This window comes from Macrobrachium nipponense, chromosome 38 (genome assembly GCF_015104395.2).
Source record: "Macrobrachium nipponense isolate FS-2020 chromosome 38, ASM1510439v2, whole genome shotgun sequence".
Lineage (NCBI taxonomy): Eukaryota > Metazoa > Arthropoda > Malacostraca > Decapoda > Palaemonidae > Macrobrachium > Macrobrachium nipponense.
In genome coordinates this window covers 47,573,333-47,582,167 of record NC_061098.1, presented here as the reverse complement: position 1 = coordinate 47,582,167, position 8,835 = coordinate 47,573,333, and the positions used below count along the sequence as shown (strand labels likewise).

Here is an 8,835-nt window from a genome sequence, read left to right as displayed (position 1 = left end):
CTTCCGCCGCTTGGTGATATCATCGTGGTTCAGCAAGGCCACCGAGATACCAGGGTTGATGTCATCACGTCATGACGTCACATCGAACAGGCCTTCTATCTCGGTGGTCTTGCGGAAGCCCCTATCTCTTCTCCCCCCACCCCCCCAAAAACCCATCTTCCTACCCACCAATCCCCATTCTCCCCTCAACACAGCATTCCCGAAAGCAGAGGTTTCTGCCACACACAAGAGCCAGTTTTGCCTTTTAGCGCCTAAAAAGACAAGTTGCTAATATATCCAGGGGGCGTCATCTGGTCTTTAAGAGTTGAAGGGGTACGGTGGGGTGGGGGCGGGGTTGTTGGCCGGGAGGCAGAAGGCATTCTGATAATTATTTACGGTTAAATTTGCGAGCGAAGCCATATTTGAATATATGGCCGATACCAAGGGAGAAGGTTGACAAATTTTATCAAAATTATAGTCAGACAAGTTTATAAGTCTACAATTTACATATTGGCTAAAATAGGGTGCTACCAGTCTCCCTGTGATATCCTCAATATACAGTTCCACTTAACTCTGTAGTAGAGACTATGATCAGTATTTATTATTACAAACTTTAACAGTATAAGTAATAATAATAATAATAATAATAATAATAATAATAATAATAATAATAATAATAATAATAATGGGAAGAAGGACTAATAAAAGTAGACGAAGACCCAGAAATATACAGAGACAGGAGAATGACAGACAGAACAGAGGACTGGCACAAAAAAACCAATCCACGGACAATACATGAGACAGACTAAAGAACTAGCCAGCGATGACACATGGCAATGGCTACAGAGGGGAGAGCTAAAGAAGGAAACTGAAGGAATGATAACAGCGGCACAAGATCAGGCCCTAAGAACCAGATATGTTCAAAGAACGATAGACGGAAATAACATCTCTCCCATATGTAGGAAGTGCAATACGAAAAATGAAACCATAAACCACATAGCAAGCGAATGCCCGGCACTTGCACAGAACCAGTACAAAAAGAGGCATGATTCAGTGGCAAAAGCCCTCCACTGGAGCCTGTGCAAGAAACACCAGCTACCTTGCAGTAATAAGTGGTACGAGCACCAACCTGAGGGAGTGATAGAAAACGATCAGGCAAAGATCCTCTGGGACTATGGTATAAGAACGGATAGGGTGGGTGATACGTGCAAACAGACCAGACGTGACGTTGATTGACAAAGTCAAGAAGAAAGTATCACTCATTGATGTCGCAATACCATGGGACACCAGAGTTGAAGAGAAAGAAAGGGAAAAAATGGATAAGTATCAAGATCTGAAAATAGAAATAAGAAGGATATGGGATATGCCAGTAGAAATCGTACCCATAATCATAGGAGCACTAGGCACGATCCCAAGATCCCTTAAAAGGAATCTAGAAAAACTAGAGGCTGAAGTAGCTCCAGGACTCATGCAGAAGAGTGTGATCCTAGAAACGGCACACATAGTAAGAAAAGTGATGGACTCCTAAGGAGGCAGGATGCAACCCGGAACCCCACACTATAAATACCACCCAGTCGAATTGGAGGACTGTGATAGAGGAAAAAAAAAAAAAAAAATAATAATAATAAATCTTATTTTCAGCTCAAGGCTTATATGAAGCAGTATAGCCTATCATAGGAATTACAGGACTTCATTGACATTCTAAAAAAAAAAAAAAAAAAAAAAAAAAAAAAAAAAAAAAAAAAAAAAAAAATAGTACCCTCGTAACAATAAAAGCCATTTACTCCAATGTGAGTTTTAATTTCTATGGCAGTGGTTATTAAACTGGGAGGGGGGGCAGCAATTTCCAGGGGAGGAGCGAGCCCTAAGAAAAAAAAAAAAAAAAAAAAACTAATTATATTCGTCACTCTCTTACCAAGAGTAAGGAACCAATATTCAGAAATTTATGACAAAATGCAAAAGTGTCGTCTCATAACGTCACTTTCCAAGTACAGTCCACTACTCTAGTTAAGCTCGTTGGTCTGACCTGGTTTTGTAATGATTGACCTCCCTCTTTGTCCCTCGAAACCCCATCGCTTTCTCATTTTTTCGTTTTATTTTCATATAAATATGTGAGGGATAAATGGACAGGGGGGAGGGGGCATAAAAGAAAGGACCAACTCTTATGGGGCGTGGTAATAAAATGGTTAATAACCACTGGTCTAAGGCTAGTGGGGACGGTAGCGAAATAGGTCGTAAATAAGTGAATGACGAGAATGAGATTGTAGCTACTATACATGCGACAGTAGTTCTGGTGGAAACGCAAGAGAAAGTATAGAAATGAAAACTTTGCAAACAATAACATATGTAATTCTAGCCAATAACTCCGCCCACGGACTGCAAGGAACGCTCCCGCGAATACGACAGCCCGTAGATATAGAGGGGAGAGATGGACAGACAAGTGACGATCGCGTGCACGTAAGGGACCATTGTTATGCGATCGTTGTCAGAAACAGCAAAAAAAAATAAATAAATAAATAAATAAAAAAGCCACTTCTGGCACCCAATGTTATCAACATTGGGTCATCAACAGTGTCAATTACAGAGACAAGTTCACAAAAGAATAGGGGATCATACGTATATCACAAATAAGTCCTTTTTGCATTTATGCGAATCTTGACGACTGTTGAAATAACCTCGGGTAAACGTGTGTTAGATCGCAGTCAACTTCACTCCTGCTTTTATATAATAAATAAAATACGTAAGGAATGTTGTAATAAGAATTTTTATTAAAGCAGGGGTGTTGTTTATCCGTGGTACGTGCCTACAGTTCGTAAAATATCATTCCGAATGACGAATTGTAGAATAAAAGTTGTTCACTGCGCTGAAATCTACCTGAAAAGTCACTGGCATGTAGGGTTATTACCATCAGTCCATTCAACCATGGTTATGCCTTTCAATTTTTCCTACTACTTGTACTACAGCAATGTACATAGGCCTAGATCCAGGCCTGCTGCATTTTTAAGTGTTAATGAAATGTTATGGTAGTGTTATTCACATGTTATCAATAAGTCCTCAAATCTGGTACGGAGAGGACTCTTCTGAATTCGATCTGCCAGAACACTTAACAGGTAGTAGTATATTCTTCAAGTTTACCATTATCATTTTTCCTTAATAGGAAACTTCAAATTTATACTACGCTATAGCTCGAAAAATCGGGCTCAGAATGGAAACCCTCATTGCAGGGTTGGATCAAATACTGACTTTTTACAATTGAAATACAAATACAAATACTTTCGTTTGGGATTCCAAAAATACAAAATACAAATACAAATACTTTTATTCCTAAATCTAGAAATACAAATACAAATACAAATACTTTTCTTCCTAAATCTAAAAATACAAATAAAAATAAATCACTGGTTCAGAAAATACAAATGAAAATACAAGTACTCTTATTTCAGATTTCAAAGCTACTAATAAAAAATCCTCCTAAAAATTTGCAAACTATATAAAAAATTTTCACACAAGTTTATATCTGCATTCTATATATCATAATTGCATTTAATCATCATTAATGCCCGGAAGGTTTCCGGGCCAAGTTTTGCTCGCTCAGGAGTGTAAAAATTACCGGCCTTACTAAAGACTCTTTCAGATGGTGCCGACGTGGCACAGCACCCTAGAATATTTCTTGCAAAAGGCTTCAAAATGCTGAAGCTCTTGTTTTCACACCAGTACCTCAGTGGGTTCACGTCAAAAGCCAGAACACCTTCTTCTAGGTACGACTCAAGTTCTGCCTTTACCACTGTAGTGTCGCTTGTTGATGCACTTACATTTATTTTCCCAGCTGGTGGCATGTAGGCAAAAAGACGAGGCGTTTTTGTGTACGCGACGTGTAAATGACCCGTCATAGTTTCGTAAACCATGGTTGTTGACTCTCTCTCTCTCTCTCTCTCTCTCTCTCTCTCTCTCGCTCCCTCTCCTCTCTCTCTCTCTCTCTCCTCAAATGATTTTGACTCGAATATAAATACAAATATAAATATAAATATCAAATATAAATACAAATACAAAATACTTTTTTTTCTGGTGCCATGATACAAATACAAAATACTTTTTCTCTGGATGCTAAAATTCAAATACTCACTGCGCCATGTAAGCAGGTTGAGACATACTCGGGACCAGTTGATTCCTTTAATGTACAAGAGTTGATTACAGATCAAGGGATGAGCGGGCTGCGGGAACTGACTGAACCCCGTGCAAAGAGATACACATAACAGGGAAAACATATCGTACCTCAAATGGAACATTCCTACAAAATACAAATACATTAAAATTGTATTTAAATACAATTCAAATACAAATACAATTGTATTTGATCCACCCCTGCCTCATTGTGACCTTGCCTAAGATGTGAGCTTGTTTCACTTCTCATCCCAACCAACAGTCCTACACACTATACTCTGTTTTTTTTTCATCTGTCCATCCGCCTGTGGTGTTTTCGCATGGTAACACTGCGTCCCGGACTTCAAATAGTTATGCTATGTGTAAGTTTTAGGTAAATAAAAGGATATCTGGGTGTACATTTGCAACTGAAAAGTGTTTTGATAATTTACAGTATGCGAATTACACCGTTAATATTCGAAATAAGGTTATAGTATAGTATAGTATAGTGAATACCGGCCGATAGGTAGGTATCAGGCCTTTGAACCTAGGCTATTATTAATACTATATATATATATATATATATATATATATATTATATGCCTATGGCTGAAGCATTATATGGGATGACAGCGTTGGAGATGACAACAATTTTCCATAATATTGTGTCAGTTTGACCCATGAATAAAGAACGATAATTAGTTCTGCCTCTGGAGTAAAACAGGACTGTAAATTTATGTTGGAAAGAAAGGCACATAACGTTGACAAATTGGTCAACTATATTGCTCAAGTGTATACAACCTACAGCAGACAGAACTAAAATTTCTCTTTTAAAATGCAGTACGCATTGTCCTGGGTAAATACTTCAAAGAAAATTTACCAGTCATTAAAGGTTGTCGAGAAAATAACCATAATGTAGTTAGTTGCCATATCTACAAAACTTTACGGCTTAACCGTAGTATAAATATACCAGAAAAATTAAATATTTTTATTTCTACAAACAGTACATATTGTATATAGTAAATGGCGCATAAATCATTTGGCAGTCTTGACGGAAATCCAAGATAACACGTTTAAAAGAGTGCAGGGTTTCCCATAAGATTGTAGGAGTTTGCGCTATTGTTAGCATGAGAACGATTGCTTACGCCTAGCTAGAAATGGCGCCAGGCAGTGCGCGTCACAGACTGCTTTAGCTACTATACTCTGGCTACAAAAGGTTGAGACTCGAGGGTATTTAGCATTTCTGACATACTTTCTCAAACTCGTTCAAACTTTTCAGGAAAACGGGCGACAGTATGGTAGATTTCGCAAAAATTTTGAGCGGCGCTGCCATTTCCTCGTGTATGGATGGATATGATTAACCTCTTCGGCTAGATATATTTTTCCAACTCCCCTAGAGTCCGTTAAACCCCCAAAAAAGGTTATACTAACATCTATTCTGCTTTATATATTAATGGAAATGAATGTGAAGTCATAAATACACACGTGCATGTAGTATACACACATACACACATATACTATACTATATATAACATTTACTTTCAAGTCTCGCCATGTCAACCCATGATTTTTCCCTTTTTCTGGGGATTTTCCTGAAAAAAATAATGCAGCTCTTTCATTAGCCCATGAACAAAGAGTTTTTTCATCACGTTATCTTAATACATATATATATATATATATATATATATATATATATATATATATATATATATATATATATATATATATATATATATATATATATATATATATATATATATATATATATATATATATATATATATTAGTAATGCATCCCCAGACGTAAGGAAAAGTACATCATCCCCAAGCGCTCGATTTTCCCCTTGAAAAAACGTCACGAAAGTCTGGCAACATTGTTGGACGATGATCCTCTAATAATATGTTGGTAACATGCGTAAATCCACCTTTTACCTCTCGTTCTCCCACGTCATTATCACTTATTTCATCACTTGAGAGCTCGTCACCACCATCATACTCTTCCTCAGAGAGAACATATTCCCCGGAATAGATATCACTGTTCTCACTCGTGATTTTACAGTAAAAATGCAAATAAAACTGAAAATCAACAGAGAAAACAAAAAAATCGTGAAAAAAAGGAACAGCTTAATGTGTTAGTACAGCCTACCCACGCTTGCGTGCAAAAAGCCAATAGGAGACAACCCAACACTACGAGCTTCCGTTCACTATTGCGCTTTGGAGTTATGACGAAGTATATACGTCATGGGGAGCGGCACTGTACCCTAATGACGTCGTAGAAACGTCATGGTACCTAAAGCAAAATACGGAATCAAAACATTTATACTGCTTAGACCTTGCTGTACATTTTTCAAACTGAGCAATGCAAAATTTAATTGGGATATATATATATATATATATATATATATAATATAATACCATGTATGTAAATAAGTACATACGTTAACGTAAGCATACATACACATGGCATATATTACTTTAAAACGAAACCCACTTGTGAATAACAGCAAATAGTTGGACAGTAGGTACCCTCGTATATGACCAATCTCGGGATTTACCTTAACCTCGAGGTTAATCCTGAAAATGTACCTTTTTAGATTAGGTTTAAATACCTTCTTTGGCAAGATGGGAAACGTTGACGACAACGCCGCTAATAATAGGAAAAAAACTCTCAGAGCACTGTCCGTGTCCAATCTCTCCTCTCTAAATCTATGGGTCAGCCACTTGGGATTGGGGCGTGAAATGCATTTCGCCGTGTTTAGTACTAGCCCCTGGGGGGGGGGGGGGTTAATTACATGAGGCCCTCTGCAAAAAAAAAAAAAAAAAAAAAAAAAAAAAAAAAAAAAAAAGAGAAAAAAAAAAACCGATAAATTTTAATAAGTGACCCAAATACTGTAGAAAACTGTAATTTCCAAAGAAATATCCGACACTGAGTTGTTACCTGGATCTACCAAAACATAATACGATGAGGTAGATCTATATTACTATTCCGCGGCGGCCTAGACTATGGCAGTTGCGGTTTTTCTAAGCAGTTTTACCTCCTGAACAAGAATTTAAGGTAATATTTATTCGGACGACCGTAATTAACCACCAGGGGCCAGTACTAATACATTGGACGCCCCAATCCCTAGTGGATGTCGTATTCGTGGTTACGTTCCTTGCAGTCCGTGCGGAACTATTCTTTAGAATTACCCAGGTTTGCCATTAACAAAGAAAGTGCTTACCTCTGGAGACAGCCAAACAATATAGGTGGATTAGAAATTACCAAGAAATATTTGCCCGCGAGTCTGGCACTTTATTAAAAAAAAAAAAAAAAAAAAAAAATCTAGCGAGGTAGTTCCTGACCGAAATTAGGGTGAATTAATGCTTGTGCGTCAGTGCAGCTATCGCTTACGCCCTATAACCTAGCGATAGTTTAGCTTCCTACCCGAACCATTCCATTTTAAGTTCTACCATTTTGCTGGTTCAACTCGAAAGCAGGATGCATTTGTAGGAAAATAATGTCTCGGGAAAATCAAATAAATAATAAACTCACAGGTAACTTCGAGTTGAATATAAAATTTAGGTCAAAGGCCAAGCACTGGGACCTACGAGGTCATTCAGAGCTGAAATGGAAATTGACAGTAAAAGGTTTGAATGATGTAACAAGAGGAAAACCTCGAAGCAGTTGCACTATGAATCAAGTATTAGGAGAGGGTGAGGTGGGCAGTCAGAAGGAAGAAAGCGAATATGAAAGGAGATATTAGAGAAAGGAATGGAAGTGCTTGCAGCTAGGGGTCGAAGGCACGCTGCAAAGACCCCTAAATAATGCCTACAGTGCACCGCATGAGGTGCTATGACAACGCTACCCACCTACTGGAGTTTGCAGAGTTCATATGTGACGCCAGTCAAAATTCAAAGTTATTAATCTGAACGCGAACCTTATGAAAAATTACATATTCTGTTTCTTTATATTTTTATGTTTTATTCTCGTCCGTGTTGAGTTTATATTTTATGACATTATTAAAGGCCTCACTTCCACCATTTGCTGTTTCAAATTTTAAGGAAAAAAGTGGCAGGGATAATAATAGATATGTTGTAAGCCCCTGAATAAAAAGTGGGGTGACATGTTCCCACCTAAGGCCCCGCAGGTGACGCCCGTGGTCATATCACAATTTCACCCTCTACGGGATGAGCAAAAAGAAGGGGAAAAAAAAAAACTAATACATAGACTTACTTAGATGCTTGACGGCGCCATTGTGCTCTGCACTCCAGTTCACCAGCGACAACAAACAAAGCGTTACGGTAATAATGAAATAAGGACAAAGCTTCTCATTAATCATGAAATAAGGACAATACTTCACACTAATCCCGAAATAAGGACAAATTAAGCTTCACGCTAATCATGAAATAGAGACTGACGTTGTTTTTACTACGTTCGTTCTCGTGTCTGGTCGACACTCGACAGTCGAGTCGACTTCGCAGTTCGCACTTGCAGTCGCAGCTGGAAGTCGGCAGATACAAAGCCGCCGCGCAGAATTGCCAATTGGTATGTATTTACCCTCCAAACTGGGTATCAGTCTTACACAAAACCGGGGAAATGAGTTAAATTGGCGTATCTATTAGTAGTATATATATATATTAGAGCAATTCCATCATTATTGCATTACTATGACAACTAGAATTCATGGAAACAATTTGTAAATGCATCGGCGTATGTGTGAAGCTTCACTAAATTGG

General features: G+C 38.0%; 1 protein-coding gene across 2 annotated transcripts in view; it reads right to left on the bottom strand.

The window, feature by feature from the left end:
• LOC135209730 (uncharacterized) overlaps positions 1-8,574 on the bottom strand; it is a 43,452-nt gene extending 34,878 nt beyond the window's left edge. For both annotated transcript variants that reach the window (XM_064242498.1, XM_064242497.1), the window contains exon 1: positions 8,333-8,574. The gene's annotated coding sequence lies outside the window, so the exon portion shown is untranslated. The remainder of the gene's footprint in view (positions 1-8,332) is intronic.
• Between the last annotated feature and the right edge of the window lie 261 nt (positions 8,575-8,835).